At 38.4% G+C, this 20,901-nt stretch overlaps 1 protein-coding gene and 1 pseudogene across 4 annotated transcripts in view; one reads left to right on the top strand and one right to left on the bottom strand.

The window, feature by feature from the left end:
• LOC129765220 (tyrosine-protein kinase Abl) overlaps nt 1-20,901 on the bottom strand; it is a 118,899-nt gene that overhangs the window by 46,904 nt on the left and 51,094 nt on the right. The window lies entirely within an intron of this gene.
• Nucleotides 3,128-3,244, top strand: LOC129772033 (U4 spliceosomal RNA; annotated as a pseudogene).

Here is a 20,901-nt window from a genome sequence, read left to right as displayed (position 1 = left end):
CCGATTTTTTGGATCGATCTTTTGTACTCCCAAACTAACCCAAAAAAATTATGAAAAACTGTGATTTTTTTTGTTTCCGCAGTTTGCCGCGGTTGTGATTACATTCAAAATTTAGGTAAAAATATAAGCTTTCGATTGAACACTGTCCAACGATGCCCAAAACTGTGCGTTTTTTGTGAGAGATAAGCGATAGCAAGTTTTTTTTCATTCTATTTTTTTAATATTTAAATTTTATCTAGGATCCAATTAAAACAAAATCATAATAATTCATTGATGAAAATTTTCGTATCACAGTAATCTGTAGAGGATAAAATATATCACAAAATGTATCATTAAAAAGTTATAAAAAAGTGTTTGATTAAAAACGGAATAAATGTAGGGTAGAGTAAAAAAATATTTATTAAATCGAAATGATATCAAACCAATTTATCACTTAGAGCATATTCAAAACAATATCTTTCGAAAACATTGAGTCCTTTTCAATTATTGAACAAGATTTGCTATCACGCAAATTGTCCGTTTGCAGATTTATTTTACAATCAAAAACAAAGAACATTCATAATTTCGTTGAGAGTTATTATGGAGTCTTCAACTTCAGCGGTACCACACAATTTTGCGTCGAGTAAGTTGTTTATTTATGGTTTGTAACATGTATTTTAATATCCTCTTTTAACCAAAGGAACCGAATTCGAAAGACAACAAATCAAAAAAGCAATGAAGTATTGAAAATCACAAGACGAAATGAAAATAGCAGCGAAAGGGACTTTTCCTGCTGATAAGTATAATGAATTTTAAAATTTCACTCATTAAAAAAGTCGAGAAAATACTAATCATGGTATAGTCAACCATCTTCTTACCTCCACAGATCCAACAGTAAACCGTTGCCTCTATCCAACACGGTAATGGATAGAGGCAACGTTGTCGAGACTCTTTATACAGACTTCAGCAAGGCTTTCGACAGAGTAGATATTCCCATGCTTATTTTCAAGCTCCAACGTATGGGAGTAACTGGAACTTTATTGAAGTGAAAGAATCTTACCTCACCAATAGAACACAGTTTGTTCGCTTTAGAGGAAAAATCTCTAATCCAGTGAATGTCACATCCGGAGTTCCACAAGGTTCTCACTTAGGCCCTTTACTTTTCATCCTAATCGTAAATGATGTGTCACTAGTATTAACTAACCTCAACATTCTAATATATGTTGATGATATGAAATTGTACATGGAAGTAACCAAATGTAGTGACCTTGTGATTTTCCAACAAGAAGTAGATGTTTTCTTCGAATGGTGCGTGAAAAGTCTTTTAGATATTAATGTGAAAAAATGTAATATTATATCGTATACTCGAAAACATGAAACTTATGACTTCATATGTTCTCTAGGATTTGAAACTGTAGAGAGATGCGTCAAAATTAGAGATTTAGGTATAATTCTTGATTCGAAACTCACTTTTGGCGAACATTACAATACAATGATCAACAAACAAATAGTATGCTCGGTTTCATAAAAAGATTTAGTTACAATTTCAGTGATCCATACACAATAAAAACATTGTATATAAGTTTTGTAAGATCTATTTTAGAATATTGTAGTGTTGTATGGGCACCATATCAAGAACTGCACTCCAATCGAATAGAATCAGTACAAAAACAATTTTTATTATTTGCCCTGAGAAAGCTAGGCTGGACAACATCTCCCCTTTCCCCCATATGAAGCTCGTTGTATGTTAATAAATATTGAAACACTTGAGAAACGCAGAGAAAATGCCACAATTTCATGTTTAATTGACTCAGCTTCACACAGGATTAGCTCTGAAAACTTACTTGAAAATCTAAATTTTTATGCACCAACACGAGCCTTGCGAGCACGGAATTTGTTCAAACCAACTTCATTTCGAACTTTATATGCTATGAATGCTCCACTTAATAGAATGATGAGAACGTACAATAAGTACAGTAATGTAATTGATGTGACATTGACGAAGAAATTATTGAAAAAGTCATTGACTGAAAGTTCATTGCATTCGGGAATTACAGTTTTGTCATATATGTTTGCTGCGTTGCAGTTCGTAATTTATTATTAATACTAAAGACATGATACCTCTTACAATTGATTTTCATAAATATAGCTATAAATTATTCATTAAGTATATTGTAATTGTAATGTAATGTATGTAATTTGTTGTACTATAGATTGACGAAATAAATAGAAATAGACCGAGATGGATATAGATCTCATTTATGCTGGAAAGTGTTTTCTAAGAGTAAAATTAGAAAACACTTTCCAACTTCAATTTGTAATGAGATGTATATTAGGGTGCCAATTAATGTATGGGAAAAATCGACCATAAATTTTCAAAAAGTTACCCAATACAATATGTTCACCACCTCGAAAAAACACCCTATGCCAAATTTCAGCTCAATCGGACTTAAGGGAGAGTGGAGCAAAGCGGTCAAAGTTTGAGTTTTTTGAAAATCGAAAAACCACCCAAGATCTAGTATCATCTCGAAATTTTTTTGTTAAAAATCGGCACTCTGAGACTAATTTTTTTTTCGGAATATGAGACGAAAAGTTTGGGCACCAATAAAAAAAGTTATCTCGATTTATCAAATTAAGGTTTTCAAAAAAAACATTTGATGCCAAATGTCTCAAAATTGCATTACTCGTCAAGATTTACTCCCCTCTTGGGTGATTTTCGATTTTCAAAACATTCAAACTTTGACCGCTTTGCGCCGCTCTCCCTTCATTGGCACCCTAATGTATATATTATCACACTTCTGCGCAACAGCATCATTAGCTATGTGGATAGCGTGGTCGTGTAAAACAGTCTTGCATTCCAGCCGACCTTGGTTCGATCCATGTTGACGTCGTTTGGACTTTTTTGGGTGCAATCCCAAAAAAGATGAAACAAGAAAAAAGAAAGAGATGTCTGCTCCTATACATACAAACATTTTAAAGCGTTGGGGGACAGATGAAATTATTTGCTCATTTGACGCTACGAGGCATAAAAAGACATGGTTTCTGCCGAAAATGAAATGCTTTCTCGCAATGCTAGTTTGGATGCAGTTATGAAGAAAAAGAAGATTATTGTATTTATTTGTTATTTTAACTCATTAACTGTATTATAAGCTTTGCGCAGTGGCGATATCGTAACCAATGAGGTTTTACCGAGGTGCGATTATTGCTAGTTGAAAACTGTATTATATAATTTATAATCTTAGAATCTTTTATATTTATAGCAGAATTTGTTTGATTTGAGGAATCGTCCATAAACTTCGTGATCTTTTTCAACGCCCTTATGCTCAAAAATCACCAAATTATATAGAAAGGTATGTAAAGAAAACTGCGTGCCATGGAATCCCAAAAAAAATGGATAACGTCCTGTATGCACGGCCCCAAATGAAACATCCTGAAATTATGTAAATATGTTTTTGACGCATTTAATGATACTTTTTTTTACTCGGCCAGTCTTTGTATGAAGTCACCCCACTGTGCAGTGGTGGGAATCGAACCCCCAAACCATTGCACAATGATCCAGGAGATGCATTTAAGTGGAAATTAGCATTCAGAGCTCGACAGTTATTCTCTGGACAAAAACTGTTTTCGACAAAGTTGTTACATACGACAGAGCGCTCATTTTTATGTTATCAAAAATAGGGTGACCAAAATTGTCGATGACATAAAAAATCTAACTTTCTTATCTTTAAAGGTAGAGGTAAATATAGTTCCACAATGTTGTAGTCCCAGTTATTTGAGGCATCTTTGTAAAACAAAGTTTTTTTCTATCTCTTGAAATAACCGATACAGCGCCTTTTTTCTAAGTTACGTTAGGGTCACCATGAAAACAAAAAAGTTTTTTGCTCTAACTTTTCTATTTCATATTCTACATACAAACTGTCTTCGGAAGACTTTTAGAACTTACTAATACAAACATTTTGCGATGCAGAACTTGTCAATATCCCAACTTCACCCAAAGTTATTGATATTTCTTCCCAAAAAACACGCTCTTTTCATTTTTTCCTCATTTTTTCTGGGGCAAACATAAAAAATGTTTGTTGACGGAATTCGAAAGAGTAGATTTCACTCTATGTAATATGTGATTTCCAAAACTATGTTATTTTTTGTGTTCGAGTAAATTGAAATTGAAATCATGAGTTTTTGGGTAAAAACATCAATAACTTTGAGTAGGACTAAGATATTCTGCATCGCAAAATGTTGGTATTGATAAGATCTAAAAGTCGTACGAAGATAGTTTTGATGTAGAATTTGAAATATAAAAGTTAAAGCAAAAAAACCCGTTTTTTCATGGTTACCCTAATGCAACATAAATAGAAAGCGCCAAAAACAACTTTGTGGGAGATATTTGTTCTTTAGACAAAAACTGTCTTCAACAAAGTTGTTACATATGATAGAGCGCTCATTTTTATGTTATCAAAAATAGGGTGACCAAATTTTCCGATGAAATAAAAAATTTAACTTTCTTATCTTTATAGATAGAGATAAACATAGTTCGACAATATTGTAGCCCCAATTATTTTAAACAATTTTGTAGAACGAAGCTTTTTTCTATCTTTTAATATAATCGATTTAGCGCTTTTTTTAAGTTGCATTAGGGTGACCATGAAAAAAGGGGTTTTTTAGCTTTCACTTTTATATTTCAAATTCTACATCAAAACTGTCTTGGTATGACTTTTAGAACTAATCAATTCAAACATTTTGCGATGCAGAACTTGTCAATATCTTAATCCTACTTAAAGTTATCGATGTTTTTTTACCCAAAAACTCATGATTTCAATTTCAATTTACTCAAACACAAAAAAAAAACATAGTTTTGGAAATCACACATCATGTAGAGTGAACTATGCTCTTTCAAATGCCGTCAATAATCTTTGTTTATGTTTGCCCCAGAAAGAATGACAAACAAATGAAGAGAGCATATTTTTTGGAAGAAATATCAATAACTTTGAGTGGAGTTGAGATATTGACAAGTTCTGCATCGCTAAATGTTTGTATTTGTAAGTTCTAAAAGTCTTCCGAAGACAGTTTGTATGTATAATTTTAAATACAAAAGTTAGAGCAAAAAACAGTTTTTTTCATGGTAACCCTAACGTAACTTAGAATAAAGGCACTATATCGGTTATTTCAAGAGATAGAAAAAAAAGTTGTTCTACAATGATGTCTCAAATAACTGGGAATACATCATTGTCGAACTATATTTACCTCTATTTGTAAAGATAAGAAAGTGAGGCTTTTTCATCGACAATTTTGGTCAACCTATTTTTGATAACATAAAAATGAGCGCTTTATTGTATGTAACAACTTTGTTGAAGACAGTTTTTGTCTAGAGAATAACTGTCGAGCTCTAAATGCTAATTTCTACTTAAATACATCTCCTGGACCATTATGCAGTGGCTCGGAAAACCGACACGCTTACCATCTGCGCTACTGCCAGATTTTACTTTCAAGTAATACTTAAAATATTTGTTTTGCAGCTGCTAAAAAAGGGCCCTCGTAACCCTTTTTTGTGGATATTGTATATTCATTAAACGAAATGAATTTTATTTGCAAGCAAACTTTCAAATGGTTTTGAAAGACAATTCACATCATGAACCTTGTTACTTGAATTGGATTATTGTCCATGTTCATCCCGGGTTTCTGTATTAAATAATACACACTTGGAATGCAAACTTTCAACCTTTTCCTGATGTCCTGGTTTTCTTTATTGTTTCAACCCTTATCGAATTCTTCAATTCACCGGATTCAATAGTGCTGACAATTCCTGGACGTCCCCGTGATTTGAATCTGTTCTCATTCCAACTGTCCCTTCCAATACGTTACGTGATACGGGAAACGATACGAGACTTAGGATAAACGAATAACACCAAATACGTAGCAGATGAAGAACACTTTATTCGCGGAGTACAACCATTTAATTTATACCAAACTACATTTATTTCTACAATTGAGTCTTTGAGAATGGTGATACCGAGTTAACTATGGCGAACTAAGAGAGACATTCTTTTTCTACTACATTTTCTACTACTAAGATGGAAAGCGTTACTCTTTCTGGCTGCGTTCTTGTTTCTAAGCTCCGTATCTACTATCAACTGTAACATAGCCGGCCACCTAAACTTGGCTTTAGACAATTTACAATAGACATAAACAAAACTATCGAATCCGTTGTTGTCAACATTTCTTACAGATTTGCTTATTGCACAGATTCCTGTACACCGATTGATTCATCTGAAGGCAACGGAAAAATTCGTGAGGTTGGTCTTTTATAAATTCCGTTTGCTGTTTTGACGGTGACCACCCGGATGATATTGTCTTCTCCTGGATGCACTGCGACGATTCTCGCGAGAGGCCAAGCGATGGACGATTTGTTATCTTCCTGCAACAGAACCATTTGACCAATCCGAAGGCTGACTGGTGTCGATGTCTTTTTTCGCTGATTATTCACTTCGGTTAAGTATTCCTTTTTCCACCTTTTCCAGTGGTTTTGAACTAGTTGTTGCAGCTGTTGATAATGTTTGAGACGATTCAAAGGAATGTTCGAATAGTCCGGATCTGGTAAGGCTGCGAGCGACGATCCCGTGAGGAAATGTCCAGGGGTTAAAACATCTAACTCGGAAGGATCCTCGGAGAGTGGGGTAAGCGGACGCGTATTCATGTTCGCTTCAATTTGTGTCAAAACAGTAACAAAATCTTCATATGATAACTTGGAGTTCCCAATTGTTTTGACCATTGTACTTTTTGCAGTTTTCACGGCCGCTTCCCACAGGCCTCCAAAGCTGGGTGCTCTTGGTGGGATAAACTTCCAGGTTATTCCTTTCGCGCCACATTCGTTAAAAAAGATCTCTTGACTCGATTTACGGTTCAGAAGGTGGTAAAGATCTGCAAGAGCATTGTTGGCACCTCGAAAATTGGTTCCATTATCTGAGTGGATCTCGTTTGGCAGCCCACGGCGAGCGATGAAGCGGCGCAGGGCAGCGATAAATGCATTTGTTGATAAATCGGATACTAATTCTATATGAACTGCTTTTGAACTGAAGCAAATGAATATAGCGATAAATGCTTTTTTCGGAGCGGCACGACGATGGACTGGCTTCAGGTATACTGGACCGCAATAATCAACACCAGTAATTGCGAATGGACGGCTTGGAACTACGCGTGAAGTGGGCAACTGGCCGACGGGTTGTGTTACAGGAACAGGATTCAATCGGAAACAATTTTGACAATTTCGACAAACGTAATGTACGAGTAATTTTCCACGTATGGGCCAGAATTCTTGTCGCATTGCAGACAAAGTCATGCGAGGTCCTGAGTGCATATTTGTAATATGGAAATGCTTAGCGACAAGGCGAGATAATGGATGCTTATCTGGTAATATCATAGGGTGTTTAGTTTTGTAGCTCTCTGCGGATTGCGCCAATCTTCCACCGACACGCAAGACTCCTCTATCATCAACGAAAGGTAGTAAGTGTTTCAAATTAGATTTCATTGACAGAGGTCTTTTATATTCCAGTGCTCTCTTTTCATCAGCGAAGGCTTCATACTGGGCTGACCTCACTAAACATTCCTTGGCTTGTACCAACTCCATCGCTGAGAGAAATTCTTCATGTGACTTTCTTTGCTTGCTTCGGCAACAGTTTAAAAAACGTAATATATATGCTGTTATTCTGAGCAAACGCTGGAAATTGGAATACCGCTCAAACAGAAAAAATGGTTTCAGGACAACTTGAGCAACCATCACCGTTCGTTTTCGTTCCAGGATTTCTTCAGAGGGCGGAATCAATTGCGTGTTCTTAGGCCACCTTTCCTCTTCTTCACGGAGCCAATCCGGACCGTGGAGCCACATTGTGCTTTTCATAAATTCTGACGGCAACATTCCACGAGAAACGACATCAGCAGGATTATCAGTTCCTTTAATATGTTTCCAGCTTTTACCGCTTGTAAGCCGCTGAATTTCGGCAGTACGGTTCCCGATAAAGGTCTGCCAAGTATTTGATGGTGCTCGAATCCAGTATAGAGTGACTATAGAGTCCGACCATAACCAACACGGAGTGTCCTTCATTCGTAATGCGCATGCAGTTTTATGGTAGAGCTTGGCACCCAATAGTGCAGCACAAAGCTCCAAACGTGGTAAGCTGATTCTTTTCAGAGGTGCAACTCGTGATTTCGAGGTAATCAATTCGGTCTTAACTTTTCCAGTAACGTTCATTGAGCGAGCGTATATACAAGTACCGTAGGCTGATTCTGAAGCGTCGCAAAACACATGAAATTGAGTTTCCACGGAATTTTGTAAAAATACGAAACGGGGTACTTTAAACATTCGCAAAAGCGACAGCTGATTACTGAACTCCTTCCAATGTATTTCAATTTCGTCAGGTACTCGTTCGTCCCATTCAAGAGAGGCTAGCCACAGACGTTGCATACGTATTTTCGCCCAAGTAACAACGGGAGATACCAAGCCAAGAGGATCATATAATTGAGCAATTGATGAGAATATTTTACGTTTAGTCCAGTAGCCATCATTCACATTTGGCTGTATATCGATACAAAACTGATCCGTTTTTGTTTCCCATGCAACTCCAAGGGTTTTTACTTTTGATTCGTTTTCGAAATATAAGGTAGTCGTTGTTTGTAACTCTCCCGAAGACATATCAGCCAGAACTTCCTGACAGTTAGAGCTCCATTTTCGTAGCTGGAATCCGCCTTCTGCGAGTAACGTTTGAATTTCGTAACGCAAATGTTTAGCTTCGTCGATTGTTTCGGCTCCGGATAGTAAATCATCCATATAGAAATCTTCGGTTACCACACCCGCAGCCCGTTTGTACCTCTTTCCTACATCCGTCGCCAATTGTTGAAGTACTCGAGTGGCAATGAATGATGATGGGGATAAACCATATGTGACCGTTTGTAATTCATAGACTTGAACAGGGTCGGACGAACTAAATCTCCAAAGTATTCTTTGTAACGAAGCATCGGTGGGATGTATTTTGATTTGCCTGTACATTTTCTCCACGTCCGCAACAAGGGCAACGGCATGTTTACGAAAACGAAGCATAAGTACTAAAAGATCATCTTGTATTACAGGACCGGTGAGCAGTGCTTCATTGAGAGAAAAATTTTTAGATGTTTTCGCTGATCCATCGAATACAACACGTAGTTTAGTTGTAGAACTCGATTCCTTCAGCACTGGATGGTGGGGCAAATAGCAAACAACTTGATCTTGCCTTGAGGGTAACTCATCCAGCTTACCGACATGTGTCATGTGTTTCATGCATATATATTCCTGGATGAACTCGTTATATTTTTTGCGCAAATCACAATTCCCGTCTAACCGTCTTTCCAATTGATACAATCGTTTCAAGGCGAAGGATTTAGATTCGCCAAGCATATTTTGAAAATCGATCCGTTTAGGGTATTGTGCCACGTAGCGACCGTTACTGTCTCGATTAATAGTATTTCGAAAGTGAATTTCGCAGTCCTCCTCTTCTTGTGTTCGTGGCGTCTTGTCTTGAAGCTCTTCGACGTTCCAAAACCTTTCAATAACTTCGTGCAGATTATTAACAGTTCCAATATTGCACGTAACTTTATTATTTTTCGTTTTCCATTCTGTTTCTCCAGCAGCAATCCAGCCGAAAACTGTGTTCACGAATACAGGTAAATTATCTCCAATTCGATGAATCTGGCACCGGCCACCATTAAGTAGATGATAATCGTAAAAATACTGGGAGCCCAACACAATATCAATAGGACCGGAAACGCTGAAATTTGGATCGGCTAATTCTATGCCGGATGGAACCTTCATGTTTGACAAGTAAATCGATGCAGAAGGGTGATCATCCGTAACATGTCCTAAAACCAAGAAATTCATTGGCATTGTAAATTCCGTTGTTCGTGAAGCTATCGTCGTGGAAACTTGATGCACCGCTTGTTGGCGTGATCGTCCGATTCCGCTAATTTCGACTTTCTTGTCGTATCGTGGTAGGTTCAAAAGCGTGCATAGTTTCTCCGACATAAGATTGGCTTGCGAGCCACAATCTAACAAAGCTCTAGCTAAATGCGTTCTTCCCCAACAATCCTTCACTTTCAATATAACAGTAAGTAAAAAGACGTGTTTTTCAGTACTGCCTTCCACCATATTTGAAGATGTTGCAGTCATCGACGTTGAAGATGTCTCGTTTGGATTTGTAAAAAAACCGGAAGTTGACTGCATAACAACGGTACCAGATGACTCCGAGGAAGCATTGGACGAGAAATTGGCTGACGGAAACCCAGGATGTAGTAACGTATGGTGCTTCTTGGAACACGTCCTACATCGGTATCTGGACGGGCAATCCCGAGCGATATGATTGCGCCCTAAACAATTGCTGCAGAGTCGTTTTAAGTTCGTTATCTTTAAGCGTTGTTCTATAGATAAATTGTTAAATTCAGGACATCTTAGTACAGAATGTTTTTCGTTACATATAATACACGATAGACCGACATTTTCGACTGCAGAATTGACTGACATTCTCATTGGACGATTTCTCGTGTCGTTCCACGAAGATGAATTTTGCTGGAATGAATTCGCTGGAACAGCAACAGTTTGATCGACTATCACTGCATCTAGTATTCGCGTTTGTCTTTTCAAAAATTCAACGAGGTGCGAGAACAGAGGATCTTCATGCAGTGTGGCTTGTTCTTCCCATTGTTTTTGTGTCGTTTCATCGAGTTTAGAAACCATTAAATGCGTCAGCATCGCACCCCATCCGATTGTTTTCTCTCCCAACTGATCTAGTATTTTCGTGTTTCGGTCGAAGCAGTCGATAATATCATGAATCGATGTAGCAGACTGTCTTTTTACCTTTGGATATTCCAATATGGCATTCAGGTGTCGTTTTTTCAATAAGTAGACATTTGAAAATCTTGCTACCAAGCCATTCCACGCCACACGATAATTGACTTCACTCATCTGGTAGCAATCGATTAATTTGAATGCTTCACCTTTCAGGGAAGCACGTAAATAATGAAATTTTTGTATGTTGCTCAATTCTGGTGATGAGTCTATCAGTGCCTTAAATGTATCGTGGAAAGGAAGCCAATTTTCGAAATTACCGTCGAACTCAGGCAAATTTATTTGCGGTAATCGCACGTACGATTGCACATTATCCGAACTCGTAGACGATTGAGCATTCGTACTTTCTTGTTGAGATGCTTGTCGTGGAATTTTGCTTGTCAAACCCGCCCTCACTTGAAAATATTTTTCTTCGAATTCCGCCCGAACCTGGCGATTTATTTCTACGTTTTCATCATCTTCCTCCGAGCATTCTATCTCTCCTTGAATGTTTTCGAACTCATCCCACTTGGCTTCAAGTTTTTCCAGTCGGAATTTGATTTGATTTTCATCCTCAACATCACCGGTACGAAGGAATATTTCTATTCGTTTTAAAAAATCCATCGTGCTGTCCCTGAGACTGATTTTCGCCTTCATCTTCTTTCCCATAGTTGATGTTGAACGAAGCGACATACACGTAAAAGTAACAGGAACTGGTTCTGCAATGGACGACAAGCAAAGTACCCTTGCGCGAAACTAACCGTATTGGACAGGTACTCACCTGGTGAGCCTGTCAATGAGGCGTTGTATTATGAATAATAGATGATTCTCTCTAACACCAGCGCGTGATTTGCGGATGTAATTAATGCGTGATCCAAACGATGAATACTCGGCCACCAAATATTGCTTAGATCCTTGAATCTCGAAAAAAAAGGACCAGGTAGGCGCGCAAGATATAGTGTTATATTTGGACAGATACTCACCCAGTGAGCCTATCAATAAGACCTTGTATTGTTCAAACTATTTGCTATGGCGGCGCCTATTTCAATAATGGACCTGCTCGTAATGGCGACGTGCGATTTACCGGTGCTTTGAAGAATGCACAATCCTGGTCACGGCACCAATGTTTCAACCCTTATCGAATTCTTCAATTCACCGGATTCAATAGTGCTGACAATTCCTGGACGTCCCCGTGATTTGAATCTGTTCTCATTCCAACTGTCCCTTCCAATACGTTACGTGATACGGGAAACGATACGAGACTTAGGATAAACGAATAACACCAAATACGTAGCAGATGAAGAACACTTTATTCGCGGAGTACAACCATTTAATTTATACCAAACTACATTTATTTCTACAATTGAGTCTTTGAGAATGGTGATACCGAGTTAACTATGGCGAACTAAGAGAGACATTCTTTTTCTACTACATTTTCTACTACTAAGATGGAAAGCGTTACTCTTTCTGGCTGCGTTCTTGTTTCTAAGCTCCGTATCTACTATCAACTGTAACATTTATGTTGATCGGAACTTTTCTATCTAGTTATGCAGGATTGGCAGGGTGACTCGTTTGACCTGGTTTCAATTTCAGAAGCCAAAAAGTACTGCTGTTGGTGTCACGTATATGAGTCTATGTCTATCGCAATGGCCTTGAAGTCTTTCGAGTGTGAAAACCGATTGAACTGCGAAAACTTGAAGTGAATTTTTTGACCATTGGGGGTTTTGCGGCCACTGCTTTCCAACGAAATAGTTATTTTCTCACGTAGTTTCTCGTAGTTTTCTCGACGGTGGTGTAGTGGGATACTTTTACGAGAAACAACAAAATGAGTTGTCTAACAAAGTCAATTACAGTTCTTAGCTTGGGGTTTCCGGAGGATGATTTGCCTCTCAAATCGTTAGAGTGATATCGGAACATTTTACCCATAAGTATTTCCTCTGAATGGTTTACTTAATCCATTCGAGATATTTCTCATCCCAACACTTTTGAAATCGATCAAGTTTTGCAAGTATCAGTTCTGTTCGCTTATATTTTCAACCAAGCAAACCTCTCTGCAGATGCAATACCTTCCTACTTTCACAGCTGGAACATCCTTTCCCCTCCTATTTTTGTATACCGTTCCATTGACTCTTGCCCTTTTTATTAATTTCCCATTGCATTCTGCTGTTCGTCGAATACCACGTTTATATTCCGTGGTCATGTCCGGGTCCCAACCCAAATCAGAAGACATTCCGATAAAATTGAGTAGCGCATTCTTCTTATGGGTTGGATGTAAACAATGAATGAAATTGTGTATCTATCGCAGCGTTGCCCGTGGTGGTAATTAGAAACATGGGGCCTGATTCTCGAATACACTACGAATACACTTCACGGTGGAAACGGTATGAAACGCATTCGCGATGACAACGGTACGGTGTCGACATCTGGATGCGAGATTAGTTTCCCACTAAATTTATCATTATAATATCAAATTATCTTCAGATTAAATTTTTGTATGAGATTATTATATCACATGAAGAAAACAAAGTTTTCCACTCACATTGAATACCAGTTTGATACGAAGAAGTTAATTTTCATTAATGATTTTTTATTTGAAAAGTGCTCATTCTGCTTAGAAACTCATCATTATCTTCGACACTTCACTAACTCGTAAAACGTAGTTCAATGACGTGCCGTTTATTTCGTTTCCACCGTGAAGTGTATTCGAGAATCATGCCCATGGACTTATGGAATTTCACAAACAAACGAATATTTACAACCCCGATTTAAGGGGGTTCGAAGAACGAACTTTTTCTAGAATTTTGATAGTCGGTGTAGGTACCCTCAAGGACTCAAACTGCCAAAAAGTCAATTTTGATAATAGTGGCGTTTATGGGGGGTTTTCTCTAACAAACGATTCAATGATGTCCTGGTTTTCTTTATGTTGATCGGAACTTTTCTATCTAGTTATGCAGGATTGGCAGGGTGACTCGTTTGACCTGGTTTCAATTTCAGAAGCCAAAAAGTACTGCTGTTGGTGTCACGTATATGAGTCTATGTCTATCGCAATGGCCTTGAAGTCTTTCGAGTGTGAAAACCGATTGAACTGCGAAAACTTGAAGTGAATTTTTTGACCATTGGGGGTTTTGCGGCCACTGCTTTCCAACGAAATAGTTATTTTCTCACGTAGTTTCTCGTAGTTTTCTCGACGGTGGTGTAGTGGGATACTTTTACGAGAAACAACAAAATGAGTTGTCTAACAAAGTCAATTACAGTTCTTAGCTTGGGGTTTCCGGAGGATGATTTGCCTCTCAAATCGTTAGAGTGATATCGGAACATTTTACCCATAAGTATTTCCTCTGAATGGTTTACTTAATCCATTCGAGATATTTCTCATCCCAACACTTTTGAAATCGATCAAGTTTTGCAAGTATCAGTTCTGTTCGCTTATATTTTCAACCAAGCAAACCTCTCTGCAGATGCAATACCTTCCTACTTTCACAGCTGGAACATCCTTTCCCCTCCTATTTTTGTATACCGTTCCATTGACTCTTGCCCTTTTTATTAATTTCCCATTGCATTCTGCTGTTCGTCGAATACCACGTTTATATTCCGTGGTCATGTCCGGGTCCCAACCCAAATCAGAAGACATTCCGATAAAATTGAGTAGCGCATTCTTCTTATGGGTTGGATGTAAACAATGAATGAAATTGTGTATCTATCGCAGCGTTGCCCGTGGTGGTAATTAGAAACATGGGGCCTGATTCTCGAATACACTACGAATACACTTCACGGTGGAAACGGTATGAAACGCATTCGCGATGACAACGGTACGGTGTCGACATCTGGATGCGAGATTAGTTTCCCACTAAATTTATCATTATAATATCAAATTATCTTCAGATTAAATTTTTGTATGAGATTATTATATCACATGAAGAAAACAAAGTTTTCCACTCACATTGAATACCAGTTTGATACGAAGAAGTTAATTTTCATTAATGATTTTTTATTTGAAAAGTGCTCATTCTGCTTAGAAACTCATCATTATCTTCGACACTTCACTAACTCGTAAAACGTAGTTCAATGACGTGCCGTTTATTTCGTTTCCACCGTGAAGTGTATTCGAGAATCATGCCCATGGACTTATGGAATTTCACAAACAAACGAATATTTACAACCCCGATTTAAGGGGGTTCGAAGAACGAACTTTTTCTAGAATTTTGATAGTCGGTGTAGGTACCCTCAAGGACTCAAACTGCCAAAAAGTCAATTTTGATAATAGTGGCGTTTATGGGGGGTTTTCTCTAACAAACGATTCAATTATTCTTTCGACTTTCAGACCTACATTCTTCGGTCAGCAGTTCTACTGTGAATTCTATTCTAACCCAAGAAAATTTGTTTCCTATTTGGTTACTATTTGGTTATGATCGTTGGGATGATTCCCAAAGTCTAAAGCAGTTATTATCGCATTCAACGGCAATTACTACGAGAAACGAAGCAAAATATGTAAATGTTACGTGCGAACTTTTTTCTCTCGCTTGAAAAATGTATAGGGCATGTTGTACCGCAGTAAAGAAGCCTACCGAAAGTGAACAGCCTGACCACGGCTCTACACGTGACTCTGCACCATGAACAAAATATGAAAGCACTGACGGAATGTGACTCAGTCATTTTGGTGCGTTTCCGTCCTGTGAGCTGTATTGTTGTTTCGATCGATGTACGAGTAAATCATTGTTGTCTGCGAATATTAAATTCGTTTGTCCAATTATATCGATAGAGAAGGAATGAATCATTGTGAAACAGATACAATTTACCAAAAAGGTACAGCATGCACAAAAATTTCCATCTTCAACTAGAGTCACACAAATCTAACGTTCCATCAGGACATGTGCGATTGTCGTGAATACAAAACAGCATTGTCAGCGCGTTCTCGGAGGCTACTCGAGGCGAAATCGAGGAACTAACCTGTGATAATCAGTGCTGAGAATGGCACTGATAGCAATTCGGGCGGTATATGAAAAAGCAGAAGCAAACGTTGATTGAAAAACCAACACACAGGAACAGATAAATCTCGTCGCGGAACGGAAGAACATAATAGAGCTCACAGTAATGAGAAAACATTATCAGAACGAAAAAGCACAAACCCTCCCGAAATACTACCAGTATCATTAGCCTGTACAAATCAATTGTATACATCCGTTTTCGTACGTTACGTTATTGAATGCTGCTCTCTGGCTCTGGTATGTGAGTATGTGTACATCATTTTATGTATGTGTGCCTTTTACTTGTTTTGAGCTCCCCGTTGGCCAAACAAAAACAGTCAGAAATACTTCCTTCCTGGAGTGGGAAGCGTTTGTCGCAGGAGGAGAGAGTTGTGGCTCAGTTAGTCTGATAGCTTCCAACTAAATTGCTGCTACCGTCGTTACTGTCTGTACTGTCATGGGAAATGGGTTGGTACTTGTTGAGTTTCCATTGATCAGACTACACCAACGGAGTAACAGTTAATGTGTGGATTACTTCAATTGAAATCTGAATATCAAGACTTTAAATACGAAGCGGGGGCCGCAATCTTCGATAATTTTTTCTTCACAAAATTGTATATATGAAAAATGTGAATATTTAAAACTACGATTATAGATTAGGCGAATACCATTATCAACACACAGTCACACATGCGAATCCTTATACCACATATTTTATTTTGCTTCACAAGCTGTATCAAGAACATATATACTCTCTACTCGTACTTGGGTTGTCTTTTATCAACTGTTTTTATGACGAAAAAATGTCTCACCTCAACATTCATCTCAAGCTGATGTGATTTTGTACTCACCCGCATGTAGTCTACAGCATTTAACCCTAAGTATACCCGGTCACGAATAGAGTCTATATCGCATGACCACAGAAAATCACTGGTCTATTCGATTTGATTTATATATTTTGATCAAAAAGTTGCAGAATTGAGACCATCTCTCGCTTTATTGTCCAGTTTTGAATTCAGTGTTCTCATGTTGGGTTACCTCGTCTATCTTTGATTCCCACTGAAATTCATATGATTTAGTGCACGTTTCAGATTTCAGATTTTGACAAATACAAGAAACAGCGTTGACAGCAGATGAACCAGCCTAAGGCTGAAAATCTCTCTAATAAAGACAAAAAAAAAGCGTTGACGGCAATATGTAATCAAAACATTATCCAAGTAAATATTATTATTCTAAAAAGGGACTGAATATAATAATTGACTCAAAATCACACTTCGTCACTTTATTGTGGCTTAAAAAACATATTCTCCGATTTTTATACTAAGTAGCAGCCTCAACAGATGACGTTGGCTGATCGCTGTCTAGAGTGAAACTTAAGAAAAGGTAAGTCACTGAGTCAAATAATTTTCCTTTTACTTTGTTTATATTATTTTGCGCGGATGTCGTCTATAGACGACACTCGTACACACTATTTTCACTAATTCCACCTTACTTGAAACCTCTAAAAAATAATAAAAGTCTCAAAAATGTTGTAATCGGTTTAGGTTTCTCCTATTCGGTGTCGGTTTCGGATCCCCACCTTCTTTGTTTTTCAAATAATGGCCTGCTATGTATTGACGGTCGCTCGGTTCAGGACCACCCTCTCCTACGTAGTCTCTAAGAACCATACAGCAGATATATCCCATCAAAAACATCTACGAAGATAGCTTGAAAAGACGGAACCCATGCGCGCTCTGAAGGCCAGAAATAATTGAGGAGATTCATCTACAAGCGTCATTGCAGATTTGGAGATACTATAAGAATACATGTTCAAAATGCAAAAGCATTGAACACGTCAAAATATATTTTAACTACGAAATGAGAAAAATTTTAAAAAAAGGAAATGGGAGCCGCATGGGATGACTGAGAAACAGATTAGAAATTAAGTGACCAATTTTGAAACATTGCTTCTATGACATGAAAAATCCCTGTAGAAAGCAACGGCACGACCGAATCGCTTCCGGGACCAGAAAATAGTCGTGCACCACGAGTTGATGACACCGAGCTCGTGGCGATTGGGTTCATGGCCACCATTTGCTCACCGACAAGTCATGAAAGTCGTTTAAAACCAGTTCTTGTGACGGAAAACTCTGATCATGTGATATGCTGTGAAATTGCGGCAACTTCAGGCATGAATTCTATCATCATACATGGAATATTAATCCAGATCATTCATCCGAAGAAGATATTCGTTCTAATTGGATCCTGTATAATCTGACGAAATCTCACAATGAATTTAATGCCGATTGGCACTTACAATTAATGTTACCCAGTTATTAACATCATTGTATGAAGGTGCTTCAAAAGACGGTTGTGTAGAAAATTGACGAATGATTGATCTATGCGAATGAAACTGTATGCGTGTTCCCAGTACTGCTGAATTCAACAACAATAGCGCCACACACCTCGCCTAGCATATGACCATGCACTGAAAAAAAATGAATCATACGCGTAGTCCTTGTTTAGAATAAAATGATATCTTCATTTTAACGAGCATCTGATACATTGTTTGGATACCTTTAGCTATTAGAAAAAATCCTTTACCTTTAGCTATTAGAAAAAATCATATAACATTGAGCCGAATACCATTCACCCGAAAAGCATTTACCCGCATGTTCGACTGACAAGTTCATAAGGTTGACGTCAAGATGGCGTCTCTTGCAAAAATCTACTTGACTATCACAAAGCACCATCTTTCAATGCATACGTGTCAAAATTTGACAGCAATCGGTCGATTGGTTCGTGAGTTACAGCATTGAGAGTGAAGTAACTTTTGTTATTGTGAAAAATATGGAAAAATCCGAATTTCGTGAGTTGATAAAGCATTGTTGTTTGATGGAAAAAATACAGTGCAAACCAAAGCATGGCTTGACAAACGTTATCCGGACTCTGCTCCAGCTATGCTGGCTCGCTGGCAAGAAATTTAAGGCCGATGATGAAGTGAATACCGAAACTGAAGCCTATTTTGAGGAAAAAGCATATCTTCAAATGCAGTCTTGAATAACTAAGCCAAAGCATTGTGTTCGTACCCACTTTTGTAGTCCGTATTTTGGACAACATATTCCGGAGTGCAAGGAAAACATGCGGGTACAGAAGTACCCCTGGATTGCATGATACAATTTCTACAATTTCAATTTCTACTTTTTATACTATAGAGGCTTTAAACGTGAAAGTTCATTCGCCTCTAGTATCTGGAATAACGATTTTCCCAGGCTCCTCAGTTAAGAAGTACGTGTTAGGGAAACATTTTCCGGGTTGCAAAAAACAAGCGAGTACAAATTGACTCGTAGTTTGTGTATATTGCCATCGTACCTTGTTTGGATACAACGAACCGCTGTCATCGATGATCCTAACTTTCACGCTGGTGGAGAAGCTATTCGATTTCGGCGAGACATCCTGCTGCTTCAAAAAAAGAGTGTCCAGTACGTCTATTTTATAATAGCCTAGGTGTAAATATTTTATTCATTAAGACCACATATGTCAGATGAATCATAACTGAATAAAATAAAATAAAAAAAATAAATAAAAAATTAAATAAAAAAATTAAATAAAATATTGTATATAAGCGGATTTTCCCAGGCATCTTTGTTCTGGAGTCCATGTTAAGGAAACATATTTCGGTGAAAACTAAAATACCTTAAATTTGCATGTATTTGCGAAGCGAATTCCCCCAAACACCTTGGTTTTGAAGTCCGTGTTAGGGAAACACATTTCGGTGTGAGCAAAAACGCCCCCGACTCGCATGTATTTGCGAAACGGATTCCCCCAACCACCTTGGTTTTGAAGTCCGTGTTGGGGAAACACTTTCCGGTGTGAACAAAAATACCCCCAACTTCCATGTATTTGCTAAGCGGATTCTCTCAGGCACCTTGGTTTAGAAGTTCGTGTTAGGGAAACACATTTCGGTGTGAACAAAAAAGCCCCCGACTTGCACATATTTGTGAAGTGGATTCCCCTATATATTAGGCTGTCAAAAAAGTCCTGCGGTATTTCCTCGAGGTGTCGTTGTAAGCGCGTAGTTCTAGTTGTATTCATTGTATCGAGTCATACTATAGCTTGTTGGAAAGGTATTTTTGCGCGCTATAATATAGTCCTCGACAGTGTTTTGTTTGGTTAAGTCGTTCGTGGGTTATAGTGTCGCAAATATGGAGCAAAATAAACAGAAAATCCGACATATTTTACAGTACTACTATGACAAAGGCAAAAATGCATCTCAAGCTGCCAATAAAATTTGTGCAGTTTATGGACCCGATACAGTTTCCATTTCCACCGCACAACGATGGTTTCAACGTTTTCGTTCTAGTGTAGAGGTCGTCTAAGATGCGCCAAGCTCCGGAAGGCCTGTCGTCGAAAATTGCGACAAAATCGCTGAATTAGCCGAGAAAGACCGGCATAGTAGCAGCCGTAGCATCGGCCAAGAGCTGGGGATAAGTCATCAAACCGTTATTAACCATTTGAAGAAGCTTGGATTCACAAAGAAGCTCAATGTATGGGTGCCACACACGTTGACGCAAAAAACATCTTTGACCGTATCGACGCATGTGAATCGCTGCTGAATCGCAACAAAATCGACCCGTTTCTGAAGCGGATGGTGACTGGCGATGAAAAGTGGGTCACTTACGACAACGTGAAGCGCAAACGGTCGTGGTCGAAGCCCGCTGAAGCGGCTCAGACGGTGGCCAAGCCCTCATTAACGGCCAGGAAGGTTCTGCTGTGTGTTTGGTGGGATTGTCAAGGAATAATCTATTATGAGCTGCTTCCCTATGGCCAAACGCTCAATTCGGACCTGTACTGCCAACAACTGGACCGCTTGAAGGTAGCACTCATGAAGAAGAGGCCATCTTTGATAAACAGAGGTCGCATTGTCTTCCATCAGGACAACGCCAGGCCACACACTTCTTTGGTGACGCACCAGAAGCTCCGGGAGCTCGGATGGGAGGTTCTTTTGCATCCGCCGTATCCGGACCTTGCACCAAGTGACTACCACCTGTTTTTGTCCATGGCGAACGAGCTAGGTAGTCAGACGTTAGCCACAAAAGAGGCCTGTGAAAATTGGCTATCCGAGTTTTTTGCCAA

The sequence above is a fragment of the Toxorhynchites rutilus genome, chromosome 2 (assembly GCF_029784135.1).
Source record: "Toxorhynchites rutilus septentrionalis strain SRP chromosome 2, ASM2978413v1, whole genome shotgun sequence".
In the NCBI taxonomy this organism is placed as follows: Eukaryota; Metazoa; Arthropoda; class Insecta; order Diptera; family Culicidae; genus Toxorhynchites; species Toxorhynchites rutilus.
The sequence above is the reverse complement of the archived record's forward strand: the minus strand, read 5'-3'. Positions and strand labels throughout refer to the sequence as shown.